General features: G+C 43.2%; 1 long non-coding RNA gene across 1 annotated transcript in view; it reads left to right on the top strand.

Moving 5' to 3' along the window:
• The window catches only part of LOC142827924 (uncharacterized), a 49,496-nt gene extending 34,485 nt beyond the window's left edge, over positions 1 to 15,011 (top strand). The window contains exons 3-4 of the long non-coding RNA XR_012902732.1: positions 9,886 to 10,116; positions 14,001 to 15,011. This is a non-coding gene — a long non-coding RNA (uncharacterized LOC142827924). The remainder of the gene's footprint in view (positions 1 to 9,885; positions 10,117 to 14,000) is intronic.
• The last annotated feature ends 1,949 nt before the right edge of the window (positions 15,012 to 16,960 follow it).

The following is a 16,960-nucleotide window of genomic DNA, read 5'->3' as shown; positions in this document are numbered from 1 at the left end:
ATTTTTAAATACAGCCAAGCCGCGCCTCGATAGGAGACGCACCGAGCGGGGCATGGGGGAGCAGAGCCTTGCTAGGGCGGGACCAGCCGTGTTGTGATGGGCCGGGGCTGCGAGGGCTGAGTGGCCCGGCTCTGGCACATGCTCTGGAGCCTGGGCTGCGGGGACTTCTGGGGCCCGATCGCAGCCCTGCTAACAGGAAGGCAGAAGGTAGGTGAGGGTGAGGAGGAAAATAGGGGGAAGGGGTGGGAGAGGAAGGTGCTTGTGCTGATGGGAGGGGGGCAGGTCAGGAGAAGAAGAAAGGGGAAGGCACCCAGAGAGGGGCGGAGAAGAGACATGCCGAGGGGGCAAATGCAGACAATGAGGAAAAGGGCAGGAGGGGAGGTGTCAGAGGGAGGGGGGACAGAGTGATGCTGGAAGAGGAGAGGGGAAGGGCAATGGGGGTTGGCGGGGGGGAGGTGCTGGGAGAAGGCTTAAAAGAAGGGGTGGGGATGGAGCAAGTCATGTGTGAGGGCACAGAGGGGCATGAGGGGAACGGGGGCAGAGAGTGGTGAGGGCGGTAGGCAACCAGGAAAAAGAGGGCGGAGGCAGAAAGGGAAGGAGGAGGCACCAGGAGGGTGCAGGGCTAAGGGAAGTTGCAGGTGCCAGGGGATTCTAGGGGTGAAGCAGAAGGGCAGACACCTGCAAGGGAGGGACCAGCACCAGTGGAGAGAGGCAGGGAGGTGTGTAGAGGGAGGTGTTAGGAGAGGGGATGAGGAAGAGTAGCTCACATGATCAGAGTGGGGCTACTGGAGGAGTGGGCACAGGGGGGAAAGAAGGGCTGGTGGGGGGGGGGCAGGTCTCAGGAGGGCTGAGTGCAATGAGAAGGGCAGGAGTCAGGACAGCAGAGGAGGGTGAAGGGTTGGGGGCAGCAGGCACCAGGGGAGCTGATGGAGCAAGGGAAGGAGACATGGCAGCAGAGGGAGAAGGTAGAGGTTTATAAGATATTTATTAATAACTTGGGTGCCACAGTGGCACATCCAAACAAGCCACATGAGCTCAGTACTGGTGTACAACACAACATTAATTTTGCTCATGGGAGGAAACTCTTAGAGGGAACACTTCCCCCAGCCTCTCCGCCCCTGAGTTAATGTCACATACATTGGGTTAATGCAATTGCAGGATAGTTGCATGAGGGGGGTTTGGTGGGGGCCAATCTAATTCCTATTGGTAGGAGGATGGTGGGAAAAGTCCTTGGGGGGGGAGATGTGTCACATGACACCTTTTACTTTTGGTCATGTGTCCACCTTGCCCTGAGAGTGTTGCCTCCAGATGGGGTCGGGGTGTGGCTAATGGGGGTCAAAGTACATTTAAAAAAAATTATTTGGGTGCACACCCTAATGAAATGTGCTGTGCATGCCTATGACAGGAAGCTGTGGAGCATGTAACAGTAGGGCTGGGTCCTACAGAGAGCCGAATGCACTGCCTGCAGCACAGTCTGAGGGAAAGGATTGGCTGCTGGGGTCTTTGGGAAGGAGAGGGAGTCGGGGATGGAAGAGCAAGTCAGTCATAGGGGCACCAGTTTAATAATCTCACGTAGGGCACCATAAATCCTAAGGACGGCCCTTCCTGAACCCCTTCAACTTCAGCCACAGGGATCGGGCTTTCAGCTGCAAGCCCAACAAGTCTAATGCCAGCCCTGGTGACCTCATTAAAATGACATCTTGATCTACTTAGGGTCAACCCAGAGTTTGAAAACCACTGACCTACAATGATGGCAAAATCCCACCCATTAGAATAGATTTTGTTTATACTTAAGTGCTACAGCAGCACCATTGCAGCATTTCAATTGTAGACAAGTCCTGAGAGACTGTTACATCAGTCTTGTTTCTTGTAGTTAAGACCCCTTATTAGCATTTTTTGGCATTAAAGAATACCCCATTATAGGGTGCAGAAACAGTCAAATACAAGCAGTGGACCAAAACCCCTGATAGCAATGACAGGAAAAGTGATGCAGCCAGCAGGATGGAGATGCCTCCCAGCGGAGATGTCCAACAATCAGAGAAAACAGACAGCAGAGTTGATAAGTCAGCCAAGCACCTATTGGCCCTGGAGACAGCACTTCTGTGAGGATCCAACCATTAGAGAGACACCAGAAGGATTAAAGGAATCATGAAGCACCCAGTGCATATAGATGACCCAGTGCATATAGATGAACTAGCAGCCCATCACCTAGAGAAAGGAAAGCCTATAAAGATCATCGCAGAATGGAGAGATGCAGAAGTAGCTGGTGGCCAGCCTCACAGGGAGGGTGGAGATTGCACAGAGAGGTAGTTTGTTAAATTCAGAGAGATGACAGGGAGACAGAGATGAGTCATGCCCAATGTAGTGGACTGTTGAATATATCAGACTATCTTAAAACCTATGTAGCCAGCTGATTCCATGGTCAACATGAGACTCCACTTGGATATAGAGTGGATGAAGGGAGACAAGAGAGTACTGGTTTAGATCATTGTGGCTAATAATCAGGGTAGTCCAGGAAGTTGAAAATTTGAAAGTGGAAGGCAGCTTGGGTGACAGTGATCGTGAAGTCATAAAATTCATGATTCTAAGGAATGGTAGAAGGGAGAAAAGCAAAAGAGAGACAATGGATTTCAGGAAGGCACTTCAGTAAACTCAGAGAGCTGGTAGGTAAGGTCCCATGGGAATCAAGACTAAGAGGAAAAACAACTGAAGAGAGATGGCAGGTTTTTAAAGGGACATTATTAAGGGCCCAAAAGCAAACTATTCCACTGCATAGGAAAGATAGAAAGTATAGCAGCAGACCACCTTGGATCAACCAGGAGATCTAAAAATCAAAAAGGAGTTGTATAAAAAGTGGAAATTAGGTCAGATTACAAAGGATGAATATAAGCAAACAACACAGGTATGCAGGGGCAAGATTAGAAAGGTGAAGGCACAAAACAAGCTAAATCTACCCCAAGACAAAAAGGGTCACAAGAAGACATTCTATAAATATATAAGAAGCAAGAGGAAGACCAAGGAGAGGGTAGGCCCATTGCTCAGAGAAGAGGGAGAAACAATAACAGGAAACTTGGAAATGGCAGAGGTGCTTAATTACTTCTTTGTTTTGGTTTTCACCAAGAAGTTTGATGGTGATGGGATGCCTAACATAGTTAATGATAGTTGAAATGGGTAGATTTAGAAGTTAAAATGCAGAAAGAATAAGTTAAAAATTACTTAGAAAAGTTAGATGTTTTCAAGTCTCCAGGGCCTGAAATGCATCCTAGACCACTCAAGGAGCTGATAGAGGAGATATCTGAGCATTTAGCTATCATATTTGAAAAATCATGGAATTTGGGAGAGATTCCAGAAGACAGGAAAAGGGGCAAATATAGTGCCCGTCTATAAAAAGGGAAATAAAAACAACCAGGAAACTACAGACCAGTCAATTTAACTTCTGTGCCTGGGAAGATAATGCAGCAAGTAATGAAGGAATCTATCTGCAAATATCTGGAAGATAATAAGGTGATTGGTAACAGCCAGCATGGATTTGTAAAGCACAAATCAATGTCAAATGTCAAACCAATCTGATAGCGGTTTTTATAAGATAACAAATCTTGTGGATAAGGGAGAAGCGATGGACGTGGTATACCTAAATTTTAGTAAGGCATTTGACATGGTCTCGCATGACCTTCTTATCAATAAACTAGGGAAATACAACCTATATGGGGCTACTATAAGGTAGGTGCATAACTGGCTGGATAACCATTCTCAGAAAGTAGTTATTAGTGATTCACAATCATGCTGGAAAGGCATAACAAGTGGGGTTCTGCAGAGGTCTATTTTGGGACCAGTTCTGTTAAAAAACTTCATTGACTATTTAGATGATGGCATAGAAAGTATGATTATTAAGTTTGCAGATGATACCAAGCTAGGAGGGGTTGCAAGTGCTTTGGAGGATAAGATTAAAATTCAAAATAATCTGGACAAACTGGAGAAATGGTCTGAGGTAAATAGGGTGAAGTTTAATAAGGATAGATGCAAAGTACTCCACTTAGGAAGGAACAATCAGTTTCACACATACAGAATGGGAAGTGATTGTCTAGGAAGGAGTACTGCAGAAAGGGATTTAGGGGTCATAGTGGACCACAGGCTAAATATAAGTCAATAGTGTGACACTGTTCAAAAAAAAGCAAACATGATTCTGGGATGCTGTGATGTAGTGTTGGTATCTTGCTGGTTGCTAGGCTTGGGCTGTGGGTGACCCCCACTGGCTGCTGTCTGTACCTCGGCCCAGCAGAGTAGCTGATGGGTCAGGTAGGTAACCTGTTCTGCTGGTTACCTCCCAGGGAGAGGAACAAAGGGAGGAAGGTGGAGTGCAGCCCCTGGCTGGGGAACAGGGCTGGAAGTTGGACAGTTTCTGTCTGGTATCATGGAGGAAGCAGCCTAAGCAAGGGGCTGGGATTTAGGGGCCCAGTCCCCCCATCTCAAGGGGCGGCTGAGACATCCTAGGCCTGCCCTATAACCAGATTACATCTATGCTGTGCTGTATCCCGGAGAAGCAATAAACTCCCTCTATTCTACTGGCTGTTGGAGTCTGTTCGTGCCATTACGGGGGTGCAGGAGTCGGGGAAACCCCGACACGTCGTCACAGATGCATTAACAGGAGTGTTGTGAGCAAGACACGAGAAGGTCTCAACTGAAGTATTGTGTCTGAGCACCACATTTCAGGAAAGTTGTGGAAATATTGGAGAAGGTCCAGAGAAGAGCAACAAAAATGATTAAAGCTCTAGAAAACATGACCCGTGAGGGAAGACTGAAAGAACTGGGCTTGTTTAGTTTAGAAAAGAGAAGACTGAGAGGGGACATGATAGATGTTTTCAAATATCTAAAAGGGTATTACATGGAGGAGGGAGAAAAAAATGTTCTCCTTGGCCTCTGATGATAGGTCAAAAAGCAATAGGCTTAAATTGCAGGAAGGGAGGTTTATGTTAGACATTAGGAAAAACTTTCTAACTGTCAGGGCGGTTAAACATTGGAATAAATTGCCTAGGGAGATTGTGGAATCTCCATCACTGGAGATATATAAGTGCAGGGAGGAGACAGTGTGTGGTCCTGCCGTGAGGGCAGGGGACTAGACTTGATCTCTTGAGGTCCTTTCCAGGTCTCCTATTCTATGAGTCTCAGTTGCCCTACTGCTGTTTCTTTCCATTGCAGCAAGTATTACTTAGAATATAATGTAGTGGGCTGAAATCAAAAGGCACATAGCTCAGAGTGCAATGATTCCTCCAGCAGAGCATGGAATGCCCTCTCAACAGAGAAGCCAGGGACTGTGCCAACGTCTTTCCCACAGCTTTGTCAGTGAATTTCAGTCACTGTCTACAACAGGGCTACTCAACACATGTCCTGCGGGTGGGATCATTTGAACATGGCCTTCACATGGGAACACGTTCCACAATGGCGAGTCAGTGTAATGGTCTTCTCTTGATAAGCGTTTTAGTAGTTAAATTCCTGGACTGTCATTGCTCATTAAAAGTGCTGTCATAGGGGTGGAAATTGGGTCAATATTGCTTTTTATTAATATAAGCAGAAGTGACTTAAATGGGGCCTTCGTGTTATGCAGTCTTGCCTTAATCTTTGAATTCTTGCCCCATCAGTGTGAAAGAAGCTATTTGCATGTATATTTACATGTATCTGCAACCACACTTAAGTTGTAGCCCTTCGCATGTGCTGTGAGTATCATTGTGGTCCCCAGGGCTTCCAAAGTTGAGTAGCCCTGGTCTACAACATTCCTGTTGGTTACCAGTCCAAGATAGAAAAAGGGTCTTTTATTTGATTGCTTTTTATTTCTGGCAGAGGTTTTCATGAACAGTGAAAACTGTAGGCATCAGAGAAAATAAGCTTGTTGAAAAACAGCTTCTTGTCTCTGAAGAAGGCAGCAACATAGTTAATATAACCATTGTACATAGTTAATGTAACTTCTCAAAGAGAAGTTTGGAACCGTGCCTCTCTGGGGCTCTGTGGTTTACACTCTAAACAGATAAGACAGACAAAGGGTGAGCTGCGGGGAAAGAGGCACAGAGTTGAAGTGACTTGCTCGAGGTTACACGGAAAGTAAATGAACAATCCAAGAATTTATCTGGGGCCTTATTCTGGCCCTTAGAAGGATATATTTTGGTAGGCAGATGATCTCACAAAGATTATTTCCCCCAAGGACTTTATAAAGCATTATAAAGGAATATATTTATATATGCTTTATTCTAATGAAGGTCAACAGTTTAAAGAAACTGGACTTGCTTTATTCATGAAGATGAAAGATGATGCTGAAATATGTTTACCACAGAAAATTTGGTGGAATTAGTCTGAAACATGCAGAATGAGATCACTACATATAGGCTGTGTCTAGACTGGCCAGTTTTTCCGGAAAATCAGCCACTTTTCCGGAAAAACTTGTCAGTTGTCTACACTGGCCGCTTGCATTTCCGCAAAAGCACTGACGATCTCATGTAAGATTGTCAGTGCTTTTGCGGAAATACTATGCTGCTCCTGTTTGGGCAAAAGTCTTTTTCTGAAAAACTTTTGTGCAAAAGGGCCAGTGTAGACAGCAGAGATTTGTTTTCCGCAAAAAAGCTCCAATCCCGAAAATGGCCATCGGGGCTTTTTTGCGGAAAAGCGCGTCTAGATTGGCCATGGACGCTTTTCCGCAAAAGCAATCTAGACGTGCTTTTCCGAAAATGCTTTTAACGGAAAAATTTCCCGTTAAAAGCATTTCCAGAAAATCATGCCAGTGTAGACGTAGCCCTGATGTATAGACATAGAATAGATGCAGGAAACTAAAATGCCTGGGCCCTGATTTGGTTCCACTATCATTGTGGCCCCATTATGCTGGTACTTAACAGTGCAAAAGAGCCATAAAGATGGCTCAGTTAGTCACTGCTGCAAACACTTGTAGTTTTCTGTTCAGTGCTTTGTTTGTATGGCTGAAGTACTTTTTAATTACCTGTGATTGGATGCTTTTCTAGGGTTGCCAGATGGTTTCAACAAAAATACTGGACACACTTGACATTATATCACAATCTACATTACATCTTATTTAGAAAATAACGGACATTTATATTTTCTCATTTATATTTTCTCAATATATTTCCCAAATAGAAAGCTCAAATACTGGACTGTCTGGTTCAAAACCGAACACCTGGTAACCCTATGCTTTTCAATCCGCTTTTAAAACAGCGTTCACATGCTGTATATAGTAAAAAATGCTACCCTTTCTGGTGCTTCGCTTAAGTACTGAAAAAATTAACAACAGAAAAACATAGAATGTGATTCTAATTTACATTAGACACTTTTTACACCATTTTGACATGTAATTTGTGCTTCCTTTAAGGCCCCTTTAAATTGCTACACCAAAGTCCCTTTAGAACAATGTAAATTGTCCTTCGTGTGAATTAGAATCAGGCAGTAAAATTCAGCATCAGGCTTCTCTACCAGCTGCTACTAGAGTTTTTTTCTCACCTTACCAAAAATCAGTTTATACCCTTTCTCATCTCTCTTGCACTCTGCTTAGGTAAAGTAGCTTCTGCCCTACTAGTGAATCAGCAGAATCTACTTAATCCTTTCTTGGTAGAATCAACATCGGTTAACAGAATAGTCTGATTCAGGTAAACACGGCTAGCCTGTTAAATTACCAATTTCCATATGCCCTGTAAAATTCAAAGTAACATGAAATATTATTTTTGTAAAAAAGCATGTGGATTACACAAATTTCCAAATTCTAAAACATCTTAGAACATTTCCACACTCTTCTGGGGCTTTTCCTTAAAATGTTATGAATTTTAAAAGAAAAACATTGTTTTCAGAAATTCCTAATGAAATAAAATAATAAAAAACCTGGCATTTTATTCCCCTGAACTCTAAAATAATTCAAAACATTGCTGGAGTTCCTGCAGTGGTCCAGGTCTGAAGCTCTTATTCCCGTGATTAATGAGGATTACTTATGTAAGGAATATTCATGGAAGTAAGGGTTACAGAATCACTTCCCTTCAAGAGGTTCCAGCTCTTACTTCAATTCTGATTTTTAGTCTAGAGGTTCTTGTTTGATACAAGTTGAGCCTCTCTGTGTTTGTCAGACTTCATTTCTTTGCCTCCTTTCTTTAGGCCTGATGCTAGCCCATTGCTGTTAGTGATAACAGGATAAGTCCCATGCAGCCAGTTTCTCAAAAGTGGCCATTAATTTGGGGTACATCAGTTTTTGGGTGCTCACCCTGATTCACCTAAAACATTTAAAGGGTGATGCTGAACACTAATAACTCCCATTGAAGTTAATGGGAACTGTGGGGCATCTCTGAAAATTCAAACAAAGGTGTTTCATATTGAGAATGTAGAAGCAGTGGCACGCACAATCAGTAGCTACATCTGCAAATGCTGGTTTTAGCTTTTTTTGTTAGGAAATATGTTCTCTCGCTTCCACTTTGTTCAGGTGAAGAGTCCCAGTTTCATTTAAAGGAGTATTTTTCCTCTATTTAATCCAACTTCTAGACGAGTCAGTGGCAAAATTATTTGACTTCAGTGGAAGCAAGATTGATCTCCCAATAATCTGTTGATTTCTTGCCATATGGCTCGTTCACACACAATGTTACTTTGCTTTTTCTGCATATGTATTTTCCCAAGGGAAGAAACAATGTGTTCTAATTAAGAATTTTAAACTTTAGATTTTTTCCTTAAAACAAAAACAAAAACCTTGATCTGGTTGAGTGATGCACTAGGTTGTTATTTATGCTAAGAAGAGTCGGTAAATACAGAATGCAAGTGTATTAGGTTAATTGCATGCTGTGTCAGTCTAACACTCTAAAATAAGGACCACTGGCATGTGCTATTAGGAAGGACAAAAGAAGAGAAACTTGTTTGGAATTATTTTAATATCTACTTTTCTCCCTTTTACCATTAATACTTTATTGGGGTCTGAGATTGTTGCTTCAGCAAGGCAAAAGAAGTGGGAAAAGTTAAGTCAAATGGATACACTTCCATTTAGTATCAGTGAACACCAATAATCTCCAAAATATGTTACACATATACAGTAACTTGGACTGGTCTATCCCAGACATTTGCATCAGCATAGCTGTCTCAGGAGTGTGGATTTTTCACATCCTTGAGAGAGACATAGCTATGCCAACTAGGAGTACTTCTGTCGATATAGCTGCCACCTCTTGGGCAGGAAGATGAATTACAGTGACAGGAGAACCTCAGAGAGCAGGGGTTGGCAAACTTTTCAAACCGAAGAGCCAAACTATATTAAAATTCAGAATAAGTGATCAACAAAGAGCCAGTGTGTAAAAATACCCATTTGCATGACTGAAAATATACAACTGAATATTATTGATAATTGACATGATGATAATTAATAGCATAAATGAAACATTGTACTCACAGATTTTATTTAATGGGACTTCTGCTGCTGCTGGGGGTGCAGTTTGTGGATGTGGGGATGCAGGATGTATGAGGGGCTTAGGGCAGGGGTTTGGGATGGGTTGGAGGTGAAGGAGGCAGGGCAACATGCTGGGGGTTGGAAGTAGAGTATGGGGGAGCTGGAGCTGAATTATTTTACCTGATCGGGTTGAGCTGCTGCACCCGGATGCAGCAGTAGCTGGACGAGAGTCTGGGTCAGGATCACCACAGCCAGATCATGACCTCCCCTCCTACCCATGCTGCAGCAGGACGGGGGCTGCTAGCAGCCCTTCCTAAGGCCAGATGGGGGCCAGACCACAGGGCCTGTCCCAGGATTGGGGCCAGGGACAGAATGCTGCGGCCAGATGGGGGATGGGCACTTTTCTTTCTCATGTTAGTTTACCAAACTTAATTTTAAATAAAGTAAAATACTATGTTCAACATTGTCTTTATTTTTGGCAGGTGTGGGGAACGTTTTTTGGGTCAGAGGCAGCTGACCCACAGAAAAATCAGTCAGGGACCACAGAAGTGAGAAGCAAGAAAACAACCCTTCTAAAACCGTCCAACCTTCACTGATGTGGCTTCCAACTGAGGCACTTCACTCCCCGGGTGCTCCAGCCCCATGCAAGGCAAGGGGCAGAGAGGACTGAGGTTCGATGCATCAGGCCAGATTAACTCTTCTGGGATTCCTGGGTTAGTGGATTTTGTGGGACCCTCTAGGCTCTGGCTTAGGGCAAAAATGAGGGGTCCAGTGTGCGGGACAGGGGTGCAGGAGCAGACAGGGAATATGGTGTCTGGGCAGGGGAGAGGGGGCAGGAGCAAGCTGGGGTTAGGTGTCTGGCCAGGAAGGAGGGGACAGGAGCAGGGTGCTGGTGAGTGGCCAGAGGGAAGGGGCAGGAGCAAGGCATGGGTGGGTGTTTGCCCAAGAGGAGCAGTCAGGAACAAGCTGAGGGTGCGGGGTTTCAGACAGATGGAAAGGGGCATGCAGAGTCTGGGCAGCACTTACTTGATTTTGCACCCCGCCCTGCTCTCAAGCTCCCTGTCCCAGGCATGACTTCCCACTGCTCCATTGTCTGGATTCTGGCCAATGGAGCAGTGTTGGGATCTCCTACCTGGGGAAGACTTTGAGGCGCCTCGATGGGACAGGCCTTGAGACAGCTCCAACAGGCCCCCTCAGCTTTGCACACACCACCCAGTGCCAGCTCGGGAGCAGCTCCAATCTTGTGGAGGATGTGAGGCTGGATCGCCAGCATGGGCCCCCATTGCAGGGGTGAGAACTGGTGGCAGGGGGAGCCTGAGCTCGAGCTGGAGCCATACTTGACTCCTAAGTGAGCCATAGGTTGCCAACCCCTGTTATAGAATTTACACAGAAGTACTACAGTGGCACAGCTGTGAGGTGGTGGCATTTTAAGTGCAGACGTACACAAACTGGTGCTAACTGTGATGCTTTGATGTAATTATTGCACCTTTATGGAGATGCAAAAGGAGCACAGCTAAAGTAGAATGCTTCCCTAAACCACCCATCTGCAGCAGCAGCTTTGTGGGGAAAGAGGGTGCTAAATTTTCAGTCTGCCCTGACAGAGGCCAGGCATAGCAGCAGAATGAGGAGTAACAGTTAATTCGAACTAAGGACTTAGTTCGAACTAATGTTTCACTGCCGCATGTAGCCGCGTGGCAGTGAGTTCAGGCTAGTGAAATTTCAAAATGGCAACCGGATGGGAACATGAAAATAAAGCCCATGATATTTAAATCCCGGGCTTCATTTGCAACTCCCGTCGCCTCATTTGCCTACATAGCTCGAATTAACGTGCTAGCGTAGCCATACCCTGACTGGCTAAGCAGGACCCATCTTGGTCTCCTATGCCACATAGTGAGTGCTGTAACAATCTAGTCTGTAGTGTTAATGCAGGCATGTCCAAAGTCCGGCCCGCAGGCCAATTGCGGCCCGTGTTCCGGTTTAATACGGCCCCACAGGTAATTTGGCAATATCTATCTTTTATGGCCCCCAACGAATCCATATGTATTGAGATGAATACATTGTAAAATCTCAGTTAATGTCAGTTGGTCTAAATCAGTTATAAATATATTTGGACACAACATGTATACTTGGTGTTATGTTCCTGTTCATATTTTTTGAACTTAAAAGTTGACAGACAACCTTTATTACCAATAATATGTAATGTACTTTACAATGTTCCTGACATATATTTCAGCTTCCTGGATTTTTTTTCATCTGGCCTTCAGATATGAAAGGCAGAGTGATTTAACACCTGTTTAGATTTGTCATCCATGTGACGAAATGAAAAGTATGCCGTTTGCAATAAACTTTGCATAAAATAGTTAATTTGCATTTAATTTTAATGGTTCGAAGAATGTCAGGCAAAATGGTCGGCCCTCACGCTTGTTCACTTCATCAAATCTGGCCCTCTTTGAAAAAAGTTTGGGCACCCCTGTGTTAATGTAACCGACATGCCTACTGGGTGTGGTTCACTGTCCCATGAAGTGGCACTTAGGCCACTTACAGAGAATTTGCTCTACAGCCTTATGTGAGAGGAAGCTGGCTTTTAGCTCAGGCTGCAGAGGCTCATGCACTAAGCTCCAAAGCTCTTGGGTTTGGTTCCGCCTGCTGGCATTGCATTAATAATTAGGATTGGTGCTGTTATTCTCAATAATGCGATACAAATAATGCAAGCTTCTGCAAATAAACAGCCATACTCTTAACTTTGTGTATCCCTTTTTCCCAAACTTACCTCCTCTAGAGTCATTAAAAAAATGACATGCCCTGTCTAACCATCTCTGTACTTCATCCATATGCTAATCTTTCACATCAATCTCATGCCCTTCCTTGGTACTGTTCTTTAGTATTGTTTTCCTTTTTTGTCTCTCAGTGTTCTCCCATTGGGCTGATTCCATTTATAAATACGACCCCTCCCCGCCCCCCCAAAATCCTTTGATTCCTTAACTCTGCACTAGAAACAATAATGGCCCAGAAAAAAAGTGACTCTATCGTTGTGTAATTCAGTCTTCTGCTTCCTCTGATCCTTGGCTCCCAAAGTGCTTTTGTGGTTTGTGATGTCAACAGGACCCTTTAAACTTAGATAAAAACTGGCATAGAATTGCACTAGCTGGCTTTGTTATGCCATTGAAAAGTGTTGCAGATACTTTCGCCTCTGCCAAATCAAATCCTAATTGTTTCTTTTTTTAAAAAAGAGCCAGAGAAAGGCACAGCTTGTATTCGGGATTAATTGTTTCATTATATCCACTACTTCAGATTTTATTTCCTACTTGTCATGAGTGAAATAGTGGAGCAATTTATGGACCATCTTCAGGAGTTTCCTCTCTCTTTTTGTGTCTTTTTCTTGGACCATTAGCAATAACTTTCACATTACTACTGATGTGCTTCTTAGGTGCAGAAATACATGAGCTCTCTCTGTCTTGGAATCCTTTAAAAGACTTGTTTGTGCTAAAGAGAAACCCACAAGGCTCAGACATGGATATCATGGAAACTAAATTGCTATCCATGTTTTGAGAGCACTATTGCTTTGGCTGTGAGAAAGTTTAACATACAGTGAAAGCCATATACACTGTCCCCTATTTGTTAAACTTAAAAAACAACAAATGGTCTGATAGCCAGACCATTTGTTGTTTTTTAAGTTTATGCTGTACAGACTAACTAGGCCACCCCCTGAAGCCTCTATTTGTAGTTATTTATCTGTATGCACCCAAGAGAACAAGTGCTCTAACTATTTAACAGAAACTGTTTGTATTTGTATCTATTTTATCTAGAAACTTTCTCCCTAATTCCTATAATGTGGTGAAGAGTGACCAAGCCCTTTGTCTTGTATGTAAATAACCACTCCATGGTTCCATCAAAAGAAACTTAATTATGTGTGCACAAGGTCTCTTATATCAGTGCAGATACTAGTAAACGTCACTCAGGATTTGTTCTCCATTTGTTCCTACATACATTCCCATAAAAGAAAAATAACTTTCTAATTTAACATCATATTTTTTTATTTCAAGCAAAAGGTTTTCCAGAGGGAACTACTGAAGCCCACATGGAGTCTTTGGTGTCCACTACTCCCATCCCCTAGATGCCCTGGAAGTGTGGTGCTACACAAGCCAGCATTCTCTCTAAGCTGAGTGCTTGTGCAGCCGCCCAGGAGAGGTTCAAATACCGTCCAGCTGATCAATGAAGTGCCCACAGCCGGCAGCAGCCAACAGCATGTGTTTCTACTGGTGGTACACATCCACACATGCCTTGGTGCACATAACAAAATTTGTTCTGCACACAAATGGAAAAAATACCTAATACTGACACCATTTGAGTGGCAGAATACATCAATGTCCAACCAAATTCAGTTTTTTATTGTATTAAGTTCTCCAGCAAGGTTGTCAATTAGTGCCTATAGTGATACAGACACTTGTCATCCGTTGTCTGAACTGAGAGCCACCAACTCATTTCACCTGACCTATTAGGCAAACATTTCCTGGTAACAGTTTGGCCTCGAGCAGCTATGGTGAGATTTGAAACAGTGATACAGCGGAGCCAAAGTCATATTTATGTCTGTGTGCAGGTGACTGGCTGGGCTACGTTATGTGACTGTCTGCACAGTACTGGGAGAATTGTCTCTTCCTGTGGAAACCCCTGGAGGAGAGACTAGATGAAGGAGTTGGGGTCCAAGAAGAGAGGTGTGTCTTTTGGAGATTTTCCTCATGCTGTTCTATTACGGATGGGAGAATTTTAATCTGCAGATCCATCTTGAATCACTGGAGCCCACATGGAGTCTTTGGTGTCCACTACTCCCATCCCTTAGATGCCCTTGAAGTGTGGTGCTACACAGCTTAGATGCTACTCACCTACAGCTATACCAGGACGCTCATATCAAGAGGATCTCCCTTCTGAGGAAGTCTCTGCAAATAAGTTCATACAGTCTTGGCTGTGCTAACTTTTAGGATGGAGGAACCATTGGTTGCTATAATAAGCCAAATGCTGTGTACAGCCCTGCTCTTCCTCTTGATGCATGCACTCCTAAACAGAAACCGGGAATGGGGGAAAATCCAATGACTGGCTAATGATGGTAAATGACCTACTACTGAGTATTTCCTTACTTATTTTGAATAAGATGGAAAAATACCTAATAGAGATAAGCAGTTCTGATTATTCAAGTTTCAGGCTAGTTCTCTCTTCTAGTGGGAAGGGGGTTCTTTTAGTGAACAGCATGTTGCTAATCATTTTGTTGCTACTTCATGAACCAGGTACAAAGTCTCTAGTGTTACCTCAAGAAAGTAAAACACCTGTTGTGTTGAGGTCTTGTGGTTTCCATATAATCAGTATGTCCCTCTGGTATTCTGGAATCTCAATGAAACATGTAGCCTTATTGAGCTATACTTGGGGCTGTTAACAAAAGTTTTACTTGGTTAATAAAGATACAATAATTGCTTTCTCTTACATATCAAAATTTCTTGGGGGGACATAAGGAAGAATAACAAAGAAGTTTTATTTTTTACATAAATAAAGTTTCATTCCTGCACTTGTGAAAAGATTCCAATCCATCTCTTTGATTATTGAACATAATTGTGATAACAAAGCAACAAAATGGATGAGAGTGTCTGCCACAATATCTCCGTGTTGAGATTATCTGTTATTTTTTCAGCAGTGAAGCACACATTTTTGTATTAGGAATCAGCGTTCTTTTTAAATAGGATCTTCAGAATTGTTTTGTTCATTATTGGAACTAATGGTTTGTACAGTCAAAAGAAAATTAAGCAAGTGATTTACAAATGAAGCTTAATATCTTTAACTGGGATTTTTTTGTCATTTAAATATCTTCATGTATTTCACAACAAGACACTTCTAGTTTGAGACCAGATTCTTAGAATTCAACCTCCAGTTTACAATTGGCCATTATGATCCCATGGGAACAGTGCAAAAGTAAAGGGAGAATAAGCAATCTGGTAGATGATACAGTAAAGTCTCTCATATTAAATGTAAAAGCAGAGTCCTGACCATTGGTGGTCATTCAAAGTCACATGACACCAGGGGCAGATGAGGATTTTGCGGGGCCCAGTGCAGTACAATTTCACGCCCCCCCCCTTTGAAATGGTGCATGCGCTGTGGCACCACGGCGCATGCGCGGGGCTTCTTGAAGCGCGGGGCCCAGGGCGGCCACCCCACTCGCCCTGCCCTGTATCCGCCCCTGCATGACACTGTAGGTCCTGGAAAAAATCTAATTTGATATCTGCATTTGGTCTGCCTAAAATCTCACTTATCATGTCAAATGATAAGGTGTTCTCTTTATTCTCTGTACTTCACTGAAGTTACACGCTTCACTTTGCTTTGTGTAAACTGCTGTGAGGCATTAAACAAATAACATGTATAGCTCAGAGCTGGCTATATGTAAGTCATTTGAGTCTAAGTTAACTACATTCGACAGGTGTGACGAGATGAAACTGCCTATAGGTTATAACTATAAACATAAAAAGGTAGTGAGTTCCTAGGCTGGAACAAGACAATGTAGCATGAAACAACTTTCCCACTAGCTGTGCCTTCAAAAGTGATCTGCAGAGCTAATGCAAAATTGAAGGTCAGAAATATATACTATATGGTGCTCTAACTAGATGCAGTCAGCTGAGAAATGCATTTTGAATTCCCTTTTTAAAAGTTCCTTTTCCATGTCTATTAAATCCACCTTTGGCATAGTCTGGTTGCTAAATACCCCTAGACTATATCTTCAAGTGACAGCATTTATGCCAAAAATGCCATATAATCTAGCATGCCATTGATGCCAAAGAAAGATAAATTTGGGGATGTCTCACTATCTTGGACATGCCAGATTAATTCACAAATGAAGATAAAGAATTTGGTACAATATAGCTTTGCTGAATATCCCTGACAGCCTGGATTGAAGCCACATTTAGCACACATTTCTGAATTAACTCCATTTTTCATTCCAGCTTTGTAGTCCTCTTGTAATATAGAGATCCAGAGTGTGAACCAGCTAGAACCTGGTAATCTTACCGAGAAGCCTCAAGAAGGCAGATGAAGCGGAGGAGGAAGGGGGCCTAACTGGCTTGCATCTCCTCTAAACAGCATTATGAGCTGAAAAGAAGGGAGAAAGGTACTCTGTCCAGCTTCAGGCATAAATGGTCTAAGAGGCAAAAAATATGAAGCATGATGTCTTGTATTTTCTGAGGTCTTCATGAAATTCCTCTTATCCTGACTTCATTTGTTACCTAGTGTATAAAAAATGCGTATCTTTTTCATTATGAGGGCAGTGGAAAATCTAGAAATGTTTGATTAGACCCCCAAAACAGATGAAGTCAGTGGGTGGTCTGCGTTCCTTGTGACATTTCATCCAACGAGTGAACCCTGAATTTGTTAAAATCACTCACTTTTTAATGTAGACAGTAGGGTAGGGCAGGAGAGGAAACAAACTAATGTTATGTACCAAGACAATGTGTTCTACCCCTGATAAAACAAAGGAAGGTAAAAAGGCTTTGGGAAAGAGAAACATGTATCTGCATATTGTTAGGA

Source organism: Pelodiscus sinensis, chromosome 3 (assembly GCF_049634645.1).
Source record: "Pelodiscus sinensis isolate JC-2024 chromosome 3, ASM4963464v1, whole genome shotgun sequence".
Taxonomy (NCBI): Eukaryota; Metazoa; Chordata; order Testudines; family Trionychidae; genus Pelodiscus; species Pelodiscus sinensis.
This window is presented reverse-complemented; position numbering and strand designations above follow the sequence as displayed.